The sequence below is a fragment of the Mytilus californianus genome, unplaced genomic scaffold (genome assembly GCF_021869535.1).
Source record: "Mytilus californianus isolate M0D057914Y unplaced genomic scaffold, xbMytCali1.0.p SCAF_15, whole genome shotgun sequence".
Taxonomy (NCBI): domain Eukaryota; kingdom Metazoa; phylum Mollusca; class Bivalvia; order Mytilida; family Mytilidae; genus Mytilus; species Mytilus californianus.
Genome location: NW_026262637.1, coordinates 29,896,480 through 29,923,455, shown reverse-complemented (window position 1 = coordinate 29,923,455; position 26,976 = coordinate 29,896,480).

Sequence of the window (26,976 nt, the reverse complement as noted above, 5' to 3'; positions counted from 1 at the left end):
CAGATCTCGTGTTTCTGTTAAATGTATTGACATTTTTCATAGACTTGGGGCGATTTAGGGCTTGACATATTGTATAGACACCTGTCTATTGTTCAAGACTGTATGTTGCCATACAGATGTCTTATGGGTATTTTTATCGTTTCATTTTAGCCTTATTGGTAATTGATTTTTTTGTTTTCATCTATTAGGAATAAGATTGCAAAAAAGAGAAGCGACATATTTTTGTCTTTTTCATTTAATATTTAATACTCAACCGTTCGTTTTTATTATATTTATTTATCTTAAATTTCTATGTTATGCATTTTTGTCTGATTTAGAACAGCTTTTTATTTGCATCATTTGCGTTCTGTCGTCTACATGGATATCGTTTTTTGATTCAATTTAAAACATTTTCAAAAACTGTATTTCGAAAAATAATGAGCGAGTTTGAAGACAAAAAAAACATCATTAGACCCATGTATTGTAACTATAAATATTGTGATGATGTAAAAACACAAATATAATATATCTTTCTAATACCTTTGTGGTTCGTTAGAAATTGGAAATCGCCTACATACTGGTCGACTTGTTGTATTTTATGCATTTAGTGCATTGAACTTCAGAGGGTAAATCCCTAGGTATATTCTTGTGTTGAAAGGACGTTTAACTAATGATATTGCTGGGATAGATGATATAAGCTAAATAGTAAAAGTACATGTATATTACTAGTATTCATACTATTTTCCCGTATTATTGGTGTAAATGCGATTTGATTTGTGATCCAACTAAAAGATTATTTTGGCGCAAAGAAAATGCCAAATAAACTAAATGCCAAACACCGTTATGAGGTTTAATAGTTATTAAGTTGTCCATCAAATTTTCCGGCAAAAAACATGGCTTACAGCTTACAACCAATTTTATCAATAAAATTATAAAAACGTTATTGCGCATGCTATTATTAGTGATCTATAGTTGTTAACTTTTATATCATTTGGTCTCTGGTGGAGAGTTGTCTCATTGGCAATCATACCACATCTTCTACTTACATTTATATCTTATTTTGCTTGAACTTGTTTTCTATCACTAGGCATATATTGCAAATTGAAATTCTGTTCTAATACAGAATAGTATATGTACCTTAAAATTGGCATACTCATTGTTTAAGGACGTACGGTGACATATAGCTGCTTACATCCACGCCATTTGGATTTAACGAGAGTAGGAATGGGGAAACCCCACATGACGAATGACGGTAAAATATTTGTTAAGGATGTAGTTAGGTGAAATTAAAAAAATCTAGAATTTAGAATTGATACTATAAATCAGAAGAGAAGTGGGTGATATGGGGCTAAATATTTTACCCTGTATCGTAGGAAAATATCCAAGGAGTCCGAACATCTGACAAAAATTCCTAAACTTGACATGACTAAATCCTTAAAATACCGATAACGATAAACATTTCACTCAATTTGACGCTAACGGTAGCTACAACATGAGATTTAACGAATGACGATAAATTAAGGCTCATTTGACGCTAACGGTAGCGAAAAACGGACGTTTGACGCTTGACGATAAAGGGCATTACTATCCTCTTAAATGTTTAAGTTCTTGTCTTTCCTCTGCCAATAAAAACTGACCGACACGAAATATCCAATAGTGCTGAAAGTGGTGTTTTACAATCAATCAATCAATCTAAATCCTGTCTTTCCTTATCATAACAGTGTGTTTCAACTCTATGTGCATGCATACAGTTGAAATCCCTACTGTTGTTAAGACATACATTTCTGTGTTAATGATGTAAAATAATTAAAGGATCACCGACTTTGTATTTACGGTAAACATCACTCAAAGTGAATATTTGTAGGGAAAAAATACTAATAAACGTTGAAATTAGCGTAACGTCGTCGAATTATAAGCCGTTAAGGTTGATTCATGGTATACCGCCATCTTGGATTGTACAATCGCAGTACAAAATTGGTCTAGTTATTTGCTCAATTCTGCAAATTTGGAGACAGATTTGCAATTTATTGGTTAGACTGTTTATTAATATAAAGAAAACTAGGTGATTTATTGTACTATACCAAATATTTAAACAAATATCAAATTTTGTGTTTTTTAGAATCATTTTTTTCAAATAAGCCATTCAAGGGGAGATAACTCTTTTAGTAAAATATATACTGAACTGATAGGGAAATTTTTTATTTTTACTTGTAGCAAGAAAACAAGTTCGGTGACACCATTTTTTCTTTTTATTTTCTTAAAACATTTTATAAAACCTATCTTCTCACAATTTATTTCAAAATAGATTTCTTTTTATGCACACAAATGTGTTTTTTCATGAACAATCTAACCAAATTTAGGCAATTTTCAACGACTCATAGCTTGGAAAATAGCACGGTGACCCATACTTTTTATTATATCTTTGAAAAAAGCATAGTAAAATCTTCATTTTGGCAAAGTATAAGAAAATTCTGTCTCAAAAAATATATACTTATGATCTACCTTAAACGTCGATTTTTGACGTTTTTCACTACCAACTAGGTAACAGATTGGAAAATACACCACAAACGAAGTCGTGGCCTTATCATTTTTTCACATAACATTTGCCTACATTTTCAAACTCTCTCAGAAATATCGTAATAAAGGATGAGCGGTTTTGGGTACTCTTTAATGGGCTCTATTGTCTTAATATTGCTTCGTTTAAATTTATAATTTACTACTTTTCAAAAGTTTCCTTGTTAGCAAAAATATTAACGATTCTAACCAAACGAATCGGTATTTTTCATCTTGATCCAACATCAGATGGTTGATACCACTGTTTTAAGAAATGATCGTCTCAGAGGACATCACCTGATCAGTTGTCAGTTTTTCGGAAAAATCGTCATTTATACCAAACATATTGACACTTTTTTGATTTGTGAAATACCTCTCTTTCCAACTACTCTAGACATAGTTGACCATGGACTGATTTTGACTTTTTTGTTTTGGTCTCCCTTTTATCATAATGCTTTAGATCTTTTAATGCAACTTGGTACATGCAATTTAGGTTTTCTACATACTAGAATACTTTGATCAATGACTACTATGACATGTAACTCATAAACAACTAAATTCCGTTACACTACATGTATATACATTAGAATAAATAACCGTAATGAAATAACTGTTACAATATATTCTAGGGAAATTTGTAAAAAATATTTTGTCCATTCAACAAAAGGTATATCTGATGTAAAAAAAAAAAATTTTTTTCTCTTTTGTGTTCACAACCTTATTACATGTATATGTTTTGTTTGTTTTCCATCTAGTGTAACATTGTTAATTTTTTTACACTCTACTTCTTGAGTATTACAATATGAAATGTTCTTATTTGAATTAGGAAACAGATTAATATAAGCTAACAGCTTGTTTCTGGATCCTATTAATTATTCACTTGTATTAATATGTAAATGCCAATTTGTGTACATTACTTAACCTGAATTTAATTAATAAAATATGTTTACACTAACAAAAGGTTGGTATCATCTCAAGTTTTTCAGTGGAAAGATGATGGTTGTTTTTTTTTTTTTTCGTTTCAAAATTGTTAGTGTAATATGCATGCCTTAATGGAGATGTGGGGTTTTCGTCAATGCAACAGCACCCCCACCCCCCCCCCCACCCCCCCACCCCCAAAAAAAACACAATTAATCGAGTAAAGAGACCTTAATATACGGATATCCGAATTTGAGAAGGTTAAGAGTCCTTTACTCTTCATTTATCACGTTTTTATTTCTCTATACATTGTAGTTGTACTACTATGAATACATCGAAAAAATTAAAAAGATTGATACTTTTACCGATACCATTCTGCTTCAATTATGAATATTTAGCAACATATAACTAAATAACATATCTAGTAAAATATACTACACAAAAATAAAACTGAAATGAAGAAAATAAAGCTTTCCATAGTCAGTACTCTGGAAATCATTTGCAGCTACATATACATTTTCTGTTGAGACATTCAAATCCCTTCATAAATCTTTACAATAAATGTTGGTAAATAGAATGAATTGCTGGAATAGAAAAAAAAATCATGAAATTAAGTTAAGCTTGTTTATATGAGAGCTAGACACGTCTAATGAAGCAGTTATACAAATGTTCTGACATTTATTGCTTCTAAACACAACTCTGTCGTCTACAATCGGAGAATGATTTACAAAAACACTATCATTATTTGTTTAATTGACATAAATTATAGTACAGAGGTATATGTCAATTAGACAAAACTTCAAGTGGAATTGTGTCTTCTCGACTTATGAACTTTATGAACTGACATTTAATAAATATACATTTGAAAAACATAACGAAATGAAAAAAGTCGTATATTGAAAATGGCAAATAAGAAGATTCTATGTACGATTCTGGTAAGATAAAACAAGACAACCACATAACATAATTCACAAAAGTATTCGCCTCCAATGTGCATAGATATGACAAAGTTCATGTTTGCTACGTACAACTCCAAAAATGACGCATACTGTCAACATTTAAAAATGATTCTATGGATGTCTCATTTAAATAAGGTAAATATTTTAGAAGCAATTGTGGATTAAAATCCATCTACCCTTTTTACAAAAATGGCTATTCCCATCTTTTTCTTTCGGAAACCCCAACATTATTTTGATAAAAAGGAGTGTACATTGCCATTAGATAATAAGGATTATGTGACAGTTTCATAAACTCACTCATTGATTAGGAGTAAGTGTTGATAGTACAGACAGACAATTGAACGATAGAAACGGACGAACAGATACAACTTTGCCTAAATAAGCGGGAGTAAAAAAGCAACTTTTTGGCGATCAATAGGTTTGTTTAGCAGCCTTTATCAAGTACAGCTAAGTGGTGTCAACACATGGAAATACAAAAATCCGAAATAATTAAACGGTGATCGGAAGAATCATTAACGGACCATGTTGTCCTGTTTGTAAGAGTTCGGTTCATTTGTTTGTGACAGGACATGTTATGTTTTTATATGGTCCCTGCTTGCAACTGTCTAGAGAAAAAAGTATAAAACGTATACAATTTCAGAAAAAAATGTTATAATTTTATTTCATTGCGTCACTGTGACGACATAAAGAAGCATACATTTTAAAAACATTATGGAATTGACTTAAATCATCGATTTTTTGCAGTAGATGTCAAATTATTATTAGTCAATCTGTGGTCATTCAAGTTCTTTTTACATCGGATGACCGTGAGGGCATTCCGGTGTATTGTTGACACAGACATTTCTGCCCACGTGACTTTCGTTTTTGACTGATAACCGAAAGCAAAATAACATTCCTTATCGCTTGTTATATATCAATTTCATCAATAAATATTCATAAAAATTATTTTTAAGAACATAGATAAATGATATGAAAATGTTTTGTCGTGAGAAATATATATATATCAATAAAAAATCAAGAATACCGAAAATTTGAGTTAACGCATGCGGAAGATTATCTCAAAAACGTTTTGCGGGAAAATATGTATACCTACTCAAATCCAATCTATTAGAAAAATCGATTTATTACAGAAGAGTGTCCACCATGCACTTGCACTGTACTATTATTACAATAGTAGAATAGAATGCAGGCATGGGGTAATGCAAACTTGTAAATGTAATGCAAGGTAATGCATTACATTTTTCCAAGTAATTGCATGTAATGTGTAATGCAGCAATTTGTGCATTACATGTAATTGTAATATAATGCATTACTTTAGCAAAAGTTGTGTAATTTCATGCATTACATGGCATTACATGTCATTACTTTTTCACATACTACATCTTTAACATATTGTTGGAGTTTTAACTAAACCAAATTTAAGATTTCTTGATTAACTAAGAATATGTTAATCATTAGAACATATTCTTTATTTCATCTTATTTCATACATTTTCCTGCATAAAAAGATTGATATTTGAAAAGCATAGCTGTATTGTTGTCATAAGATCAAAGAATATCTTTGTTTTGCCTAAATAAAAGATAATTAAACTTTGTTATAAAACATTAATTAGTTTGTTAAACAATCAATATTTTCACCATTTAGACAATTGTTCATTAATTAAGGTCTATGTTATTTTATAATTAGGGAAGTAATTCACAGTAATTAAATATTTCGTTTAAAATTTAAAAAAAAACAGCAAAAAATATATTTATAAAAGTAAAGTCAACATTAAGTTAAAATTATTAAAAATTGTAAAAGTCAAATTAAATAGACTTTTTACATGTATACTTATATTCAATTCATGGAACAGTTACTGCATATGCTAGAATCTTTTGTGACTTCTAGTTGTTTTTCAAAATGTTTAATTTTTCTATTCACTAATAAAATTTTCAAATGTAATGTGTAATTCAAGGCATTACTTTGCAAAAGTAATTGTAATATAATGCATTACTTTGATAAATGCATGTAATTGTAATTGTAATATAATGCATGGTTTGGTCAAAGTAATTGTAATATAATGCATTACATTGCAATGTAATTCGCCCCATGCCTGATAGAATGATATACAAATGGATGAAAATTATATATACATGTAACTGTTATATACACATATTAATATAATATATAACAACAAACCTGCGTATACTGATTTGTATCATAACAATATAATAGTTATTACGATGAGATTGAATTCCCTGTCATTTATTCATCATCCACGCACTAACTTGTCTCTCATAAAAAAATATATATATGTACCTTAACCTCACTTTCATTGTCATATAATAGAATAATAAGTATTATTATGCATGTACTACTTTTTCTGGTAATACAGTGCACTTTTTTCAGCCTCCTGCTTCCCGGACAGTTGGTTTTAAATGTAAACGGGAATCCCCAGTTTGCATCCTGGGCAACTGAGGAAAATGTAAACAGGAAATTTTTTGGAATAAACAAGTATCTATTTAAAAAAAAAAAAAAAAAACCTCACTTTCAGGTATAGAGAAGTGAATTTTTTTTCTGAGACAAGTGCTTGTGACCATCCACAAGAATTTGCGTTCATCCGATGTTCAGTACTTCAGTACTTTGATTTATATTGAAAGGAGGCATGACATGTAGTTCAAAAAACATATCTGATTAGTGTACGCATTCTCTAATAGCTATATATATAATTGCAATCATTATCTGAAATCTGCAGTAGCTTTTTGGTCATCTTGGTTTTATCAGATGTTAAAACAAAATGTATTCAAAGTGCATTTGTTAAGATGGTACGTTCCAATTGAACAGCTAAACAGCTATAAATTTGAACAGCAAATATTTGTATGCCGTTTACACAGTCAACACTATTGGAGATTTAAGTAAATATATTTCAGTAAAAAGACAAAAACATAGAAGTAAATATGTACAAGACATCCCAAATGGGATCAATAGATATAAGAAGATGTGGTATGAGTGCCAATGGGACAACTCTCCATCCAAGTCAAAATTTATAAAAGTAAACTATTATAGGTCACAGTACGGTCTTCAACACGGAGCCTTGGCTCACACCGAACAGTAAGCTATAAAGGGCCCCAAAAAATTACTAGTGTAAAACCATTCAAACGGGAAAACCAACGGTCAAATCTATATAAAAAACGAGAAACGAGAAACACTTATGAACCACAAAAACAAACGACAACTACTGAACATCAGATTCCTTAAGTTTATTATTGTTTAACGTTTGTCCACTATAACTTACTTTTGTGTAAAAGAGATACCAAGAATTAATTGTGTTTGTAAGCAAGGATGTAAATGAACGCATTTTTAGAAATACCGATACATGTATTGACGTGAAGAAAAACTTGATAAGCATTGTATTAATATGGTAGAACATTGATATCCAATAATATAACACAATATATAACATATGTCAGACAAAACAAGAACATAACTCACAAATTTGATTAAAGACGACATAAATGTTTTGGAAAGACCATAAACTAAAGATCAATTTACAGCTCAAGAAACTAGCTCTTCTATTGGAATTACTTTTTGTTAATGATGAAATTTGTTTATAGGCGTTCTACACAATAGTATTATGATCTATCAATGATACTGTGAAAATTTACACGATCTCATTGACACAAATGAATATTGAAAATAAAAACAATGCCATTCCAATCTATTTCCTTGTCCATAAAGTAAATTAATGAGACGGATAGATCAATAATAAACTCCAGTTAAGGCACAATACATATATTTATATATAGTACTGATATTTAAGTTCAAAGAGATTCATAGTATCTTATGTGTTATGTTGAACGTGCGGTTCCAACCATTTATTATACAGGTACGCTCTAAGAAAAGTTTTCCTATGACAATTGGTTGCAGTTTTGATGATATTATTGGGTTTTATTTTACCCCCGATAATGTCAGAATCTGTTTGTGCTGTCAATGCAGGAAGTTGCTATTTATTGAAATTTACTCCCGATATTTTTTTTTAAACTAAGCGTTTAGTATATTTTGTTATTCGCTATCAAAATTAAACACCTAAAATGAACAAAATAATTGTTCATTTCGTTTGCAATATCATTGTTTATACTTTTTAAAATAGAAATAATGTTTCTGTAACTATTTTCCTTTTTTTTCTCTACAATAATTTGCATTTGATAGATACTAATTGTATGTATAATGTTTATAGCACTTAAATTGAGAAAAGATGTAGTTATATGGCGCCTATCCTGAAAAATTGTTACAATTGATTGAGTGTTTCAAAAAGCACTACTTTTCAATGAACAATAAAACAAACAATAATAAAGTCAATTTTAAAAGCAACTAAGAGACAATTTCTAAGAATAGTAGATGGACGTTTGAAAATAGCTTTTCAGTGGTTACCATAACGTGATAGATATAACAAAAAATTTCCTTCAGAAATAAAATCAATAGCTGGGTTTTTCAGTGGTATAAATGAATTTACTATTAAAAAAATGAGGAGATGTGGTATGATTGCAAATGATAAACTATCCACAAGAGTTCAAACTACGCTGCTCTTAATTGACATAGCTCTCAAAGCATATGCATCATATCCATATTTCTGAAAAGCATAGTGAATACTATCCTTTTAAATTAGCACTAAAACGACCATGGGTTACCGTTTTTTTATTTCTAGAATTTTGTTTTCTTAAAGTAGATCCATTTCAATTAGTTAGTATTTATTTTATTAACATAAGAACGATTTTGTCCTTTTTAATTTAAATACAGTTCAAACAAATTGTAACTGTATTTCTAGAAAACAAGGACGTGTACGGTGACCTAATAACCCGAAAACACTTTCTGAATTTTATGAATACGACGCGCTTTTCTAGATTTACCTAAAACAGGGACGTTCGAAGCCAAATATTTCAAACCCACTGATGTATAATAACCAAAACAGTTGAAGAGCTCTATAACCAACGAAGACCCCAAAATAGTAGTCAAATCAATCTGAGGTCAACTTCGCCTGAGGGAGTTAAAACCTTAGTTTCTCTAAAAACAATAATTGTTAAACGGGCAATTTTATAAAAAGATTTGTTATAAATCATGTCAATACCGAAGTACTACCTACTGAGATGATAATAACCTCGGAGACTGATAATCCACCGGCAGCGGTATCGATCCAGTGCTGTCACTAGTGACCAGAGTTTAGATTGATCGGCCAAAAAGGTAATTAACCCTATTTGAATAAGATTCATGAATATCTAAATAAGATTGACAAAAATTAAAACCGTTTTTCAATGTATTTTAATCCATTTCAAATCATTTTAATACCAGTCAAATCCCTGGGATTTTGTGTTATATCTCGTCTCACTATTTTTAATATGTACTACCTTTGATATTAGTATTTAGTATGACGATAAATTTTCACTTCTGTACTCGTACTCTGAACAACACATTTACTAATTTGGTAAAAAAATGTTAACTTCCGTACTCCTAACAACAAAATTATTATATTTAAATTTACCTGTGTACGTTGTTTTATTTAACGCCATTTTGTCCCAGGTAAGAGTTGTCTTATTGCCACTCTTCCTACATCTTTTTTATTACTACTTGTAACGTCTATGTTATATAGGCACCTACGTTTTAATATTGTATTTATATTGTGTCATAGATCAAACTTATTCGTTCAGTGTATGTTTACTTGTTTCTGACTTAGGATAGGTGCATAAAAATGCAGCGGGTATGGATAGTTTTGCTTAAAGGTGTCTGTATTAGCACATACATCTCCTTCAAATTTCTAAGTCCAATAAACAACAAAAATCGGCATGATTTTGCGAAGAATCGTCCTTTACTTTGATAAGAAATCTGTGTTAATGCTCGAAACAGTTTAAAGGGTCGCGATTTGACGTTGACTAAAACGCTCTGGCGATCGCTTTATATTTTTTTAATGTTTACAAAAAAAAAACCGGCGCGGGAAATAGACACGATTACTTTTCCGGATGCGGGAAGCGGGAATATTTAAAAAAAAAAAATCCGTTTAGAAAAACAATATGTGCGGGCTGTTCCGTCGAACAAGGAATTAAATTGGCGTGGCCTTAGGTTTAAAAATATTTTAACAAATTTTGAAATTTCCAATTTGTAAAATAGGAAATAAAACACAAATACCGACAATTTAAACAGTATAGAAATAATGAGATGTGGTATGATTGCCAATGAGACAGCTAGTATCCACTTAATAGGCAACCGTACGGCCTATTGTTGTTATTGGTATTTATAAAAAAAAATTATTAGATAAAAACATTGATTTTTTAAAATATTGAAATTGTTGAATTCATTCCGTAAACAGTTTACTAGTTTTGTTGAAAGTTATTAATACATTAAGAAATTAATTTACCTTGAAATCTCTGTTAAAGTTGTAATATTTGTCACTGGTGCAAAAAGTACCTTCACATCGGAACTTACAAAAAATAGGCGTTGTATAATACGATTGTGTATTGGGAATATCGTGAAAACAAGGTAACTTGCTGTATTCAGCAAATACCTCCATTCCCCGGGACATAATATAACAGTATACCTGGGATTTATACATTTTAGCTTCAACAATAGAAAATGTGTCAAACTCTAAACTGCCCACCTCTAGAAAAGTTGTAAATGCATTAAACATTCTAATCCGTCATACAATTTAGACAACACAAAACAAGGAGATGTGGTATGATTGCCAATGATACAAATATCCATCAACGACTAAAGAACAAGGATGGAAACAGCTACATGTCACCGTTACATCAGATGTATGCATTCTTATTCATATTTCGCCTTCGGTCTCAAGTAATGAATTAGCTTTACTTCTCTATGAGGGGTGAAGCTTACATGTAATATCTCTGTTTAAAGAAACAAACTATAACCACCAGACCATAGATGGCCAGTGACCTTGACCCTAGTATATAAGCACCTGTTCCATAATAACTTGTCATTATTTTTCTAGAGGGTGTGAAGTGAACACAACACTTCACTTGAATTCTGTTTAGTTATTTTATTTTTTATCTTAGATTTAGGGGAAAGTTACTTCAAATACATTTAACTTGTCTACGATGTACGACAAGTGCTAATGTTAATATGTTAATTAGACATAATAATTTCTCAATTGTCTACGATGTATGACAAGTGTTAATGGAAATGAATTAAAAATTTCTTGTCTACGATGTATGACAAGTGTTGATGGAAATGAATTAAAAATTTCTTGTCTGCGATGTATGACAAGTGTTGATGGAAATGAATTAAAATTTTTTATTGTCTACGATGTATGACAATTTTTTATATTCATTAAGTTTTTGCCTACGATGTAAGGCACATGTGTTACTTAATTCATTAACTCCTGTTTGTTAAACAGATAGATATTTAAAAGTATTTCTTTGTATATGTAAGAGAATGATAATCCCTTTCTTCATGAATAAGTACGAGCGTTAGCGAGTACTTATCATGAAGTAAGGGATTATCATTCTCTTACAAACTTAGAATATTGTAAAGTGCTCAAGGCTCAAATGATCTATTCAAGAATTAGTTTCATTGTCAGTGCAATGTTTATAATTGATGCATGACTTCCTTTTTAGGCATGTCATTTATGGATAAGTTTTAGTGATGTGAGGACTTTCTTATCATTTGGGAAATATTTAAAAAAAAATGTGTTATAGATATTGGGTGACACAACAGTAGAAAGAAAAGGTAGGAATTGTATGTTTCCTGATTGTGAGTATGAATGTAAATCATGTAATATTTTAGTGAGGAATTATCCTTTTTTATTAACAGTTTAAATCAATTAATACATGTACATTTGAGTTACAACTAAATTTTATTTTACAGCCAATAATTTAGTCCGGCTTTTTACATCAAATACTGTTTCATTATATCAGGGAAATGTTCAAAATTAAATGCCCTTAAAAGTTTTTAATACTGTTTCATTATATCAGGGAAATGTTCAAAAATAATGCCCTTAAAAGTTTTTAATATGTTCAAAATTAAATTCCTGTTTTTTTATCGGAATACATGTATTAGAAATAACTATTCTCCCCAACCGCCGATCAAGTAATCAAAGTTTTGGAAAGCTAAAGATTTAGGTTATTTTTTATCTGAAAGATTTTTTTTCTTTTTTTTTTTTTGCATTGCTTTGGTATTGTTTAATTTTATAGTAATTTGAAGTTATTAATATTTTCATAATAAAATTCACGGAACCAATTTTACTGCACCAGTAAACTTCAACTTATTTTGAGATTTTTGTTTGTTTCACAATTCAACTTTTAGTCAGTTTCAATCACTGTGTGATAAATCCTTTCAATCTGATAAATGTACTTCGGGGCAGTTGTAACTCATTTATAGAAACTCTTTGTTTTGAACTGTAAATAGACCCAAATAATAGGATAATCCCTTACTAAGAACATGATTTACATTCATTCTACACAATTAAGAGGCATCCAATTCTACAATTTCATTGGTCGAGAGTACTTTGCTATATTCTAATTACCTGAAGGTCGTGAGTACTCTTCAGAATTAGCACGTGTTTTACCTGTACAGGTACACATTATTTTATTACAATGGCTTAATTTGATAATGCAGATGTATTGCTTTAGCAAGATGTTTAGAATGATGTAAACACTAATGAGGGTGATGGCTTTGATTTTCATCACCTCTGGGTTGTTTTAGAAATTAAAGATGATAAACTTAATAGGAAAATTAGAGGTATTTTTGAATAAATCCTCTTCTTAAACAGTTATAGAACCTAGTAGTTTTACAAAAAATCATAAAAGGCATTGCAATTGGAAATGAATGACAAGTGACAAAGCAACAAAACCTGTCAAAAGGAAGTTTTAAAATCTAGTGCTACTGGTATAGCTTCAAAATATCCTAGATTTGTGAATATTTCTCAAGAGGAGATAGCACACTTGAGATTTAAAATAGGCATGTAGATTGATACATTGACTCATTATTATTAAATGTAGTAAAGAGCCTGTATGAACCATGAGGTTTGAGACAGTTTCTCTGCCTTTCACTCAAGCAGAGGTTGTAGAGAACCCTGCTGCTTTATTCCATTTTTGCCATTAGAGGCTTACTTTAATGAAGATTAAGCTCTAGATTTTGATCTGAACTACTGTAATGATACAGTGCATGTACGGGCCTCCTTTTGGAGTTTGTGCCATGGCTGATGATAGTTCAGCCAGAGCTGAATTTGATACTTCTTTTGATCCTGCATTAGGGTTTTCAGAAGCCTTTAAGGCTTCTCTTGGTGAGATTAATGGTCCAGTATCTCAGCCTGTTTGTTGAACAGTTTAATCATGATTTTGATTGGGAAATCCCAAAATTGTTTAAAAAGGCAGAAAACTGGGTCTGAATTTTCTTCTGGACTTTCTGTGACTGTTAATACTACCATGTCAGTAAATATCAAATCAGGAAAATATCAAGTTGATAGAGGAGTAATAATATCTTCCTGAGAACTGCGAGAATCCTAGTGTGCCTAGGATAAACAAATAGATCTAAATGGCACTGTCTAGACAGGCCCACTCTGTGGTTTCAAAGATGTAGGAAACCCAGAGATACTTTATTTAGGGGTTGACCATCACCCCTATTGTTGAGTTGGCTAATATTTGTTGTAAGAATGAGCCATTAGATCTTGATAATACATGATAAAACCAATTTGTAATTCTGATGTGATAGTTGATTTATCACGTTTTTAGTTATGATTGCATGAAGCAAACTTGGTGATTATACCAAGATTCTTAAGCAAATCCTAGATTTCTTGGAAGAGGTTCCAGGTCTAGCAATAATTTTACTCCCAGCAGTTATGGGAAAGGCAATATCAGTCTTTTAACTGCAGAGGTTCTGTCGGTCAACAGGGCGTATGGCAATTCCCTTCATTGAGAGGGAGAGGTTTCCCAACAGGGAACAGAGAATCTCAAAGAGGTCACAATTCTCAACCAGTTCCTATATACAGTTACTGTAGATAACTTAAATATTATGAATTGGAAAATATTACTTATGATCTATTGATATTCGATTTAATAAGAAATGATTATAAAATTATTTTTAATGTTGTGCCACAAGGTTCATCATTTTTGAATAAAATACATTTCATTTTACATAAGGATGAAATAATTTCAGAAGTCTAAAAATTGATAGCTAAGGGAGCTATTTAAGAGGTTGAATCATTGGTAAATCAGTTTATTTCCTATATTTTCTTAGTTCCTAAGAAAGATGGGTCTTCAAGGCCTGTTATCTATTTGAAAAATTCAAACAAACTTAGCTTGTGGCTAACCAGCATTTGAAGCAGGACCATTTATCATTTGTTTAGATGTAATTTATAGGGATGATTATCTATATATATATATATATATAGCTAACATCCATAGATCTCACAGATGCATATTTCAATATCAATAATGATTATATCAAAAATTCCTGATTCATGTGGAAAGGACATTATATGTTATTTATGTTCTTTGTTTTTTGGATTGGCTTCTGCATAAAGAGTTTTTACTAAGGCTTTTAAACCTGTCTACGCATTTTTATGAAAAAATGTCACTTGAAGTATATACATGATAAAGTTACATTGATGATTCTATTATTATGGATCAGAATCTAGATAGTTGTACTATGAATACAGAAAAAAATGGTGCAAATGCTTGATAAACTGTGCTTCAGAATAAATTTTAAGAAGTCGGTCCTCATTCTTTGGAAACTCATTGTTTTCCTTTGTCTCATTATTGATACTGAGTTATTTAAGTTTTTTCATACAGATGAGAAAATAGTAAAATTATCTCCCTTGGGAAGTTCTTCTTAAATAGAATTGTGTAACTGTATTATAGATGCTTTGCATCATATATTGGTCTTGTTGCGCATGCTTTTAATGCGGTATCTGTGGGAATGTTACATTGCAGAAACATGGCGAGAAATAATGTTGAAGCACTGAATAGTTGTTACAGTGATTATTTTCATCAATAGGTGAAATTTTAACAATTTAAAATCAGAAATTGAAAATTGATAAGACCCATCCAAATAAGTTTTTGGATTGGACCAGATGCCTCATCAGAAGGATTTGGGATCCAAATTTGAAGAAAAATTTTCTGTTGGTAGATGGAGCTTCTCGGAACGTAGGCTCATTTCATATAGATTACTTAGAATTGTTGGCTATATTTTTCTTTTGGAGAGAAATTTTTAGTCACAAAGAGTCTTGTTAATTGTTATACAATCAGAAATTACATTTTCAGTAGCTTTTATAATGCAATAGGAGGTATAACCTCTGTCAGTTGACAGGCTTACTACAAATATTTCATTATTTGGGCTTGGTGTTCAAGAAAGGACATTGTTATTACAGCTCATTATATTCCTGGAAAGAAAATTTGATGCTTATCATATGTCTAGAAATTTTACAGATTCAACAGAATGGCAATTGAAAGAAGAAATATTTGTTTTGTTTTTATCACGTTTTCATTTTCAAATCTGTAGATAATTGTTTCTCTGTCTTTTGACCAACAAGCTCCTTTCAGAGATGTTTTTACTTTTCATGGTCAGAATTAAGACCTTATATTTTCCCATCTTTTTCCTTGTTGGGGATAATTATAAAGAAAATTATTAGTGAAGTTCAGAAGGCTATTTTTATTATTCCTTTTTGGCCGACTCAGAGTTGGTTTTCTTTACTAAGACCTTTTTAATTTATTTGCCAGTTAAACTGCTAAGCATAAAAATTAGTAACGATGTTGCATACTGAAGAATGCCTTCCCCTCAGGAAGAGACTAAATTTAACTGTGTGTATTGTAAAAATATAAGTGAACCAACACCTGAAGTGGTGATTGTGCGGTAGGGTAAAAACATGTGTATTGTATTCAGAAATCACTTATAAATAGAAGATTTCAGAAATTGAGAATCATTTGCAAAATATGTTTACACTTCATCTTGGAGACCATGCATCTATGATCAAGCAATATCAATATTTTTTGAGAAATTTCATTATTTGGTGTGTTCAAAGGAGAACCAATTCCTTTTCACCATCTGAAAAGGATGTTATTGATTATTGAATTTTTTTGTAAAACAGAAGCTTTTCATATTCAGCATGTTCAATGTAAATTTTACTTGGAAGTTGGTCTATGTTGAAACAGACTTGGTCCTTTAAGAAGTAGATGTTACTAAATTTGTTTGTTTACTTTATGTGAAGGGTTGCTTAAACCTGAATCTGCAATTGAAGAGTTAGATACTCTTTCACTTGGAAGGTGAATTTAGTGGTAAGTTCTTTATATTCATTGGAGGATTTAACATTGAAGACTGTCTTTTATACTTGTGTCTTTATTTGCCTTGACTACAGCTGCCAAAGTACAATCTTTATCAGCTCTAGATTTACATTCTATGTCTTTCATTCAGAGACAAGGCAATTTATTTTTTCATATACATGAGCTTTTGAAAAATACTAGATCTGTTAGTTAGTCTACCTAATGAGGTGTTTAAGGGTTTTGATAAACCAAAACTTTGTGTTGTTAAGACAATGATTTATTATGTTTTGTGTACAAAATATGTGAGGAATTCATCAAAGTCTGTTTATTTTTTATGGAACTTTTCGTAAAGTTTAGATAGTTAGAGAGAGTTCTAGTTTTAGCCGACGTTTTAAGGTTCACTCATTTAGAGGAACCTCTTCATAAGTGCCTTTAGCTTCAGGATGTTCTATTAAAGACATTATAGCAACAGCTTAGTCTGGAAATGTGCTAGAACTTTTTATAAGTTCAATAACAGGGAAGTGAATAATATCAGTACTAAAACACTTTTCTTCAGTTGTAATTACTGGATGATCTTGTGATTTTTATGCTTTATTAAATGTTGCATTTATGTAAAAATTGTTTTTAGTTTGTGTCTACACTTTAAACAAGCTAATTCATTACTTGAGACCGAAGGCGAAATATGAATAAGAATGTTCCTTCATCCAAGCATATCTTGGATGTGCAGGGTGAAGGTCATTCTTAGAATATGAGCCTGAGGCTCGAAAGTAATTAATTCCCACCCTAGGGATTATCAGTCAGACCCACCCTTTTCCAATGGGTTTTATGGTCGACACAAACTTGCTTTAAATTATGACAAGTTATTATGGAACAGGTGCTTATATACTAGGGTCAAGGTCACTGGCCATCTATGGTCTGGTGGTTATAGTTTGTTTCTTTAAACAGAGATATTACATGTAAGCTTCACCCCTCATAGAGAAGTTAAGCTAATTCATTACTTTCGAGCCTCAGGCTCATATTCTAAGAATGACCTTCATCCTGCACATCCAAGATATGCTTGGATGAAGGAACATTTCTTTTGATCCGTAGTATGTGATCCACTTAAATTTGTGAAAAATGAAAATGTTTGTCGTTTTAATTTTTCCTGAAATGTTACCAAATAATCCTTTTTTTACGTATAATATAAATACCGTGAATCAATATTTTGAACTGCTAATTTTAATAGAAAAAATTGAAGATCAATGTCGCATAGATTGAAAAGTTTTGTGATCATGACAACATAGAGGTTATACTATAAATATTCGAAATTGTCAATCATACCACCATATTTGTATATTTATCAAGTCAAAATAAGAATATAAAAATGAAATGTAAAGTATTGTGTGAATGACTTGATTTTAACGACGATATTAAAGTCGCGTACATATATACGAATACACTATATGAATAAAAGGAGATATGATAGATACGTCACGGAGACAGCTACTCAACAACACAAATAACCAAAAAGTCGTCAACAATAGACTGTCTACAAAATATTTCGAACTGAAAATGGTTTCGATGGTATTACAGTTGTAAACTTTTACCAGGACTTATTTTTCAAACAATAATAATAAAAAAAACATTATCATTAAAGATATGACATATTCTATGTGTTCACGGATTTTAAGCACAAATACTTTGACTGAGTGTGGAGTGTACAAAATGTACTGCCGTGCTTTGTAATTAAAATTGTTCTATGTCATTCATATGATCCGTCGTATCTCACAAATAAAAGAAGCAAAAGATTGTGAAGAACTGTTTTACAAGGTTCATTTTCTTGACCATGCGAATACTTTATTAAACCAATCATCGACTAAGAAAGGCATGTAGCATATAATGATCATTAACAGACAAACAGACCTTCTAAAATTCAAACTGACCTATGTTCCGTGCATTTATCATTCATCGTCCATTCTGCGTGCGTGTTCCGTTCATTCTTTGTCTATTCACCGTATGGCGCTCATCGTTCATCATTCCGTGTGTATTCCATTCAACGTGCGTTCAACGTTCATTCATTCTTAATCGTGTAAAGTGGGCTTATTGTGTGTTCATCAAAGCAACGCTTTACATTTCATGCGTCCGAAGCTCATCTGAAAATGTGTATTAAAAGATTTAATTTCGAATGTATATAGATTAAATTCTATTGCAAGGAAATTAAACTTAAGATTATCATATACTACATGTAAGTGTTATGTCAACCCTTTATAAAATAGCGTTTACTATAGAAGTACTCGTTATATTTTGCTTAAAGTACAACCTTTAACTATTACTGTAGACAGTGTAATGTATGCCATAACTAACGGTCAATTAGCTTCTAGAGTGAAATATAGGCATTAATATTCAAGTATCAGTTGCTATTCACTTTAAAGTACTCATATAAAGACATCTGTTATGTTATTGAACAAACTTTGTCAGCAGAAATGGTTGAAAAACAAATATAGTTGAGGCATTAGATAATTGTTCAATGAAAATTTACACCAGGGTCAACCAAGTATTTTTTTTTCCATTCTATGACTAAGTTACAATTAAGTTGCTTACCGGTACATACAATTTTGGTCTTCAGATATAGCTTAAAATGACTTGGTGACTATGTTGACCGAATCTGTCTGTTTCATAGCTTGGAATACATCTAAAAATTAACCATGAAGGTCGGATGAACATTAACTTTACGACAAAACGGTGATTTCAATATTATTTTCTGATTGTTTTCTTTTCCATTTCTCTGTAGCAACATTACAGTAGCACCTGCCTATTAAGTATATATATATATATATATTTTTTAACAAAACGCATTTGACTAACAGGTCGAACAACAGATGTTCTTAAACCCTGCTGACTGCCATTGGCGATTGCCAAATAAACGGATCACAAGGTGTTACAAAATGGATCTTTTAAAATTATTAATTTAATACCAAACAGAAAACAATAAACTTGCGGAAAAGATGGTATACCGCAAACAAAAGGTGCAAAAATTAGTACACCATATCCGGATTTCGACAATTAATGTCTCTTCAATGATGTTAGGGATCGAAACGGTATTTGAAAGGCCATATAAATTACCTCAATTTAGGATAGACTCTTGAATTTTGAAGAGTCGAAATATTAGAAATACGGTGAACGGATCATATAAACCCGAAGGAAAATATAATACAAGCCCAAACGAAAAAATATAAACAAGTCTAAATTGAAAACAACGTTCAAACCTATGATTGCGTTGGATAAAAACCGCAATTTTTATACGTGTGCATGCAAAACAAATTTCTTGATAGAGGGGTCTAAATACAGCACAAACAAAAGACCATAAAAGTGAAAAAGTATATTTTAACAAAACGCATTTGACTAACAGGTCGAACAACAGATGTTCTTAAACCCTGCTGACTGCCACTGGCGATTGCCAAATAAACGGATCACAAGGTGTTACAAAATGGATCTTTAAAAATTATTAATTTAATACCACACAGAAAACAATAAACTTGTTTATATATGGCCTTTCAGATACCGTTTCGATCCCTAACATCACTGAAGAGACATTAATTGTCGAAATCCGGATATGGTGTACTAATTTTTGCACCTTTTGTTTGCGGTATACCATCTTTTCCGCAAGTTTATTGTTTTCTGTTTGGTATTAAATTAATAATTTTAAAAGATCCATTTTGTAACACCTTTCTGTAAATATAATACAAGCCCAAACGAAAAAATATAAACAAGTCTAAATTGAAAACAACGTTCAAACCTATGATTGCGTTGGATAAAAACCGCAATTGTTATACGTGTGCATGCAAAACAAATTTCTTGATAGAGGGGTCTAAATACAGCACAAACAACATTTTCCAAAAGACCATAAAAGTGAAAAAGTATATTTTAACAAAACTCATTTGACTAACAGGTCGAACAACAGATGTTCTTAAACCCTGCTGACTGCCATTGGCGATTGCCAAATAAACGGATCACAAGGTGTTACATAATGGATCTTTTAAAATTATTAATTTAATACCAAACAGAAAACAATAAACTTGCAGAAAAGATGGTATACCGCAAACAAAAGGTGCAAAAATTAGTACACCATATCCGGATTTCGACAATTAATGTCTCTTCAGTGATGTTAGGGATCGAACGGTATTTGAAAGGCCATATAAATTACCTCAATTTAGGATAGACTCTTGAATTTTGAAGAGTCGAAATATTAGAAATAGGATGAACGGATCATATAAACCCGAAGGAAAATATAATACAAGCCCAAACGAAAAAATATAAACAAGTCTAAATTGAAAACAACGTTCAAACCTATGATTGCGTTGGATAAAAACCGCAATTTTTATACGTGTGCATGCAAAACAAATTTTTTGATAGAGGGGTCTAAATACAGCACAAACAACATTTTCCAAAAGACCATAAAAGTGAAAAAGTATATTTTAACAAAACGCAGTTGGCTAACAGGTCGAACAACAGATGTTCTTAAACCCTGCTGACTGCCATTGGCGATTACCAAATAAACGGATCACCGATGTAATAAATGGATCTTATTTATAATATATATATATATATTATCCAACGCAATCATAGGTTTGAACTTTGTTTTCAATTTAGACTTGTGTACAAATTTTTGCACCTCATATTTGTGGTATACCATCTTTTTCACAAGTTTATTGTTTTCTGTTTGGTATTAAATTAATATTAAGATCCATTTTGTACTGGTGATCAATTTATTTGGCAATCGCCAATGGCAGTCAGCAGGGTTTAAGAACATCCGTTGTTCGACCTGTTAGTCAAATGCGTTTTGTCAAAATATACTCTTTCACTATTTTGGTCTTTTGGAAAATGTTGTTTGTGCTGTATTTAGACCCCTCTACCAAGAAATTTGTTTTACATGCACACGTATAAAAATTGCGGTTTTTATCCAACGCAATCATAGGTTTGAACGTTGTTTTCAATTTAGACTTGTATATATATATATATTCCAAATTGATACGATAGTCAGTGGTTTGTGTTTCCTATCGTGAATTCTTAAATAGAGAGTTGCTGCTTATAAGGAAGATATCGAACCAAGCGTTTCAAACGGTCAAGTTGAAAGTTTAAACGGACAACATCACGACTGTGTTGATTGATATGAAATATATGTGTAAAGCATGTAGTCGTAGCCATAATCTTTTTTTGCGATTGTGACATAACCTCATTTTTGTTTGGCAACCCCTTGAACAAAAAGACGGGTGAAACTAGTGGACAAGGAGTCTTACTGCTTATTCTTCAAGAGCACAATAGTTTACCTATACGTTATTCTGAAGGGGTTTGTGTTTCTGTTGCTTTTTGTGGCTTAAGATTGGACAAGAAATATTCACATACAAATGGTGAATGATGCGCAGTCAACTGATATGACTAATTTATATAAAGCTTGCGCAAATGAAGCGCCTCTTCATCTAATGGAAGACTCACGAATAAGCTTAAGCCATGCTTGACATATTGTAAATTAAACAGTTACCAGCTACATTAATCATTAAATAAGTTTTTGTCTTCTGCACAGTAAAACAACTTGAAATTAGATTTATTTATATGCATAACTGTTCTTAGTTAGGAATCTCATCTGTACGAGATTTTCTTTATGTTTCAAAATACTCGATCAATCTAAAGTTATCTATGTAATGTTTTGTGAACTGCTGTTTTTCATTTTTTCCCATTTCTTTTGACCGTGATCTGTACCGTCCTCCGGCATAATGAACAGGCTGTTGATTTCTGACCATCTGTACCGTCCTCCTGTTTAATGAACTGGCTGTTGATTTCTGACCATCTGTATCGTCCACCTGCTTAATGATCTCGCTGTTGATTTCTGACCATCTTTACCGTCCTCCTGCTTAATGAACTGGCTGTTGATTTATGTCCATCTGTACCGTCCTCCTGCTTAATGAACTGGCTGTTGATTTGTCCATCTGTACCGTCCTCCTGCTTAATGAACTGGCTATTGATTTCTGACCATCTGTACCGTCCTCCTGCTTAATGAACAGGCTGTTGATTTCTGACCATCTGTACCGTCCTCCTGCTTAATGAAGTGGCTGTTGATTTCTGACCATCTGTACCGTCCTCCTGCTTAACGAACTGGCTGTTGATTTCTGTCCATCTGTACCGTCCTCCTCCTGCTTAATAAACTGGCTGTTGATTTCTGACCATCTGTACCGTCCTCCTGCTTAATGAACTGGCTGTTGTTTTAACCATCTGTACCGTCCTTCTGCTCAATGAACTGGCTGTTGATTTCTTTCCATCTGTACCGTCCTCCTGCTCAATGAACTGGCTGTTGATTTCTGACCATCTGTACCGTCCTCCTGCTTAATGAACTGGCTGTTGTTTAACCATCTGTTCTATCCTTCTGCTTAATGAATTAGCTGTTGATTTCTGACCATTTGTACCGTCCTCCTGCTTAATAAACTGGCTGTTGATTTCTGACCATCTGTACTATCCTCTTGCTTAATAAATTGGCTGTTGATTTCGGACCATCTTATCGTCCTCCTGCTTAATTAACTGGCTGTTGATTTCTGACCATCTTTACCGTCCTCCTCCTTAATGAACTTGCTGTTGATTTCTAACATCAAGTTCTCTCTACGAGTTACAATTATAACTACCATTATACTTTAACCAATATAGGAAAATCAACATGGAAAGACATGAAACAAACCGGGATGCGGTAATCAGTACGTAGGTGAAACTGGGCGATATTTATCTAAACGCACGCAAGAACACCTTTGTCGTTTAAGAAGCACAATCATCCTTTTAAATATTTAACAGTTCAAACTTTAGAAGTAAATTAATAAGCAGCCTGAGGAGTCTCATTCAAAATTTGTACGATCACGAAAAATAATTGAATGAAATTCGATTAAAAATTACAGACAGTCTATCCTCTCGGTCTTAACGACAATATCATGGGAATTGGTAATATATCTAGAACAGATTCTGTTAACATTTTGGATATAGTTTCTAAAACAGTACGTAAAAACCGTTCTCATGGGCGTAAAATAAATCGCAATCAAAGAAAATTTCGTAATAACAATACAAATATTTCGGACCTAATTTCTATTTCAAAAAACAACGGTAGACACTATCTATTAACCAAGCTCTGTTCTTTGCCTGTTAATAAATTACATCGAATTTTGGAGGAATGCAACACAATTCCATATTGCAGTCCTAAGTATGAAATCGTCCAAATTATAATTGCATATTGTTATTCTAATTTGTTTCCCAAAATTGATCGTCCTGAAGATCACAAAAAACATTTTATTAAAATTAAATATGTCAATGAAGGTTTTGATTTTGTAAATATTGCCGGTATTTTTAATGATCATTCTGTTAAAGAACAAATTCCTGGCTATTTTGATAATACTGAACTTTTTTTTAAATATATTTGTTATGTTTACAAAAAATCTACCTAGAAATATGTGTTTAATTACAGCGAAGTGTGTAAATATGTTAATATCAGTGACAATACACCTACCTCATGAAATTGCAGTAATTCCGAATACATTTATGGCCCCAGTTCCCATGTTATAACAGGAGACCTTAACATCGTTCGTGACCGAGAGTTGAAATCATTCCTCAGTAAAGGACCTAAATATCGTCCCCCGTCAATTACTAATTGGAATGAGTGTCGTAATATCATCCACGACTCACTCCGTATACGTACTTATTGCTCTAAATGGATAAAACGAGAAAAAGCTGACAAGAAATCATTAGATTCTTTTTTTAAATCGGTAATCAACATAGTTGATATACGTATTCAACATTTTAAAGATCATTTTACTCCAAACAACAACCATAATAGCCCAATTTCCCGTATCAAACATAAGCTAAAAGAACTCGCCAAGGAATATATTTTTTGTCCCGGCTGAAAAGGTTGCTAACAATTATCATTGTTGTTTGACGTAAATTTTACATTGATGTTCTACAAAAGAAAATCACGAATTCACCAACATTCCAACTGACTTCATTTTCGAAAAATGACATCTGTAACAAACATAAACTTTTAGCTACCTCTTTACAAGCAGAACCAAATACAATGAAAGTTCCAACTATGTACTGGCTTCCGAAGCTGCACAAAACACCTTACAAATATAGATTTATTTCGTTTTCAAGTCATTGTTCCACTACTAAACTATCTATTCTACTTACTAGTACACTAGGTACAATCAAAAACCTGGTAATAAATTGTTCAAATAAGGCCTTTGAAAATAGTGGAATTAATTACTTTTGGAGTGTCAAAAATTCGTTGGAAGTACTTGATAAGTTACATGCTTATATTGGTGATTTCGAATCTGTTCAAAGTTTTGATTTTTCTACCCTATATACCACGTTGCCTCATAATCTTATTAAGAAAAAATTCACACACCTGATTAAATGGGCATTTAAAAAGTCGGAATGCAAATATATATGTTCAAACTCTTTTAGGTTATTTTTTAGTAACAACAAACAAAAGAACTATGTCAATTGAACCTGCTTTGATACTATAACTGCCCTTGAATTTTTACTAGATAACATTTTTGTTCGCTATGGAGATTCCGTATATCGTCAGTTTATCGGAATTCCCATGGGGACTAACTGTGCACCACTTATTGCGGACCTGTTTTTGTATTGTTATGAGTTACAATTTATGACTAAAATCAGCAAAGACCCATCGAAACAACATCTGATTCAAAAATTTAATAACACTTTTAGATATTTAGATGATATATTGGCTCTCAATAATGACGACTTCAGTATGTACACTAAAGAGATTTATCCTGCCGAACTGACTTTAAATAAAGCTAATACTAACAATGAACACTGCCCTTTCCTGGATCTTGATATCTTTATCTTTAACGGGAAGCTTAATACCAAAATTTATGATAAAAGAGATGATTTTTCATTTCCTATTATTAATTATCCATTTTAAGATGGTGATGTTCCCTTGTCGCCATCTTATGGTGTATATATATCTCAACTTGTTCGATTCGCTCGTGAATGTAACAACGTATTTGATTTCAACGAAAGAAATCTCTGTATTACTGAAAAATTATTACACCAGGGTTTTCGATATCACAAACTAGTCAAAACATTTACTAAATTTTATCATCGGTACAAGGACATCATTCGTAAATATAAATCAACATGCAGACATCTTATACGTTCAGGTATTTCACATCCAATATTTTATGGTAATATTCTTTAAAAAGCACAAAAACGTCGGCATTTACCTCAAAAACTAACCAAACCTTTAAACAGACTTATTCGGAAAGGATATAGTTACGATACTGTTGTCAAGTCATTAAGGATTGCATATTTTGGTATTAGTATTATTCACTCATAGGGCCTTTGCATCGAAAATAAACACATTTATTCTAAAACCAGTTGTTGGCATGATACGGGTTATGTTCTTCTCATATATTTTATGATGGTATGATACTAAACCCCTAACGGGAGGGATTGTACTTGATTTTCATATGATGAAGACATAATCTTTCAATCAGTTTAATTGAGGTCTGGAGCTGGCATGTCAGTAACTGTTAGTAGTCCTTTGTTCATTTATGTATCATTGTCATTTTGCTTAGTTTCTTTTGTTTCCTATTTTGACATCGGACTCGGACTTCTTTTATACTGAGTTTTACTGTGCGTATTGCTATGTGTTTCTTTATTCTACATTGGCTAAAGGTATAGGGGGAGGGTTGAGATCTCACAAAACATGTTTTAACCCCGCCGCATTTTTGCGCCTGTCCCAAGTCCGGAGCCTCTGGCCTTTGTTAGTCTTATGTGTTTTTTTAATTTTAGTTCATTTATATGTTTTGCGTTTAGTGTGACGTCCATTTTCACTGAACTAGTACACAATTTTATTTAGGGGCCAGATGAGGAACACCTCCGGATGCGGGATTTTCTCGCTGCGTTGAAGACTTTTTGGTGGCTTTCGGCTGTTGTCTGCTCTTTGGTCGGGTTGTTGTCTCTTTGACATATTCCCCATTTCCATTCTCAATTTTATTTTATGAACATGCACGTTTTGTACTATGGTAAACTAGCTGACGAAATAACTATACACTTATTGTACCATGTTAAATAACATAGAAAGACATGACCATACACATTTTGTACTATGGTAAAAAAACAGAAAGACATGACCATACACGTTTTGTACTATGGTAAACTAGCTGACGAAATAACTATACACTTGTTGTACCATGGTAAATAACATAGAAAGACATGACCATACACGTTTTGTACTATGGTAAAAACACAGAAAGACATGAACATACACGTTTTGTACTATGGTAAAAAATACA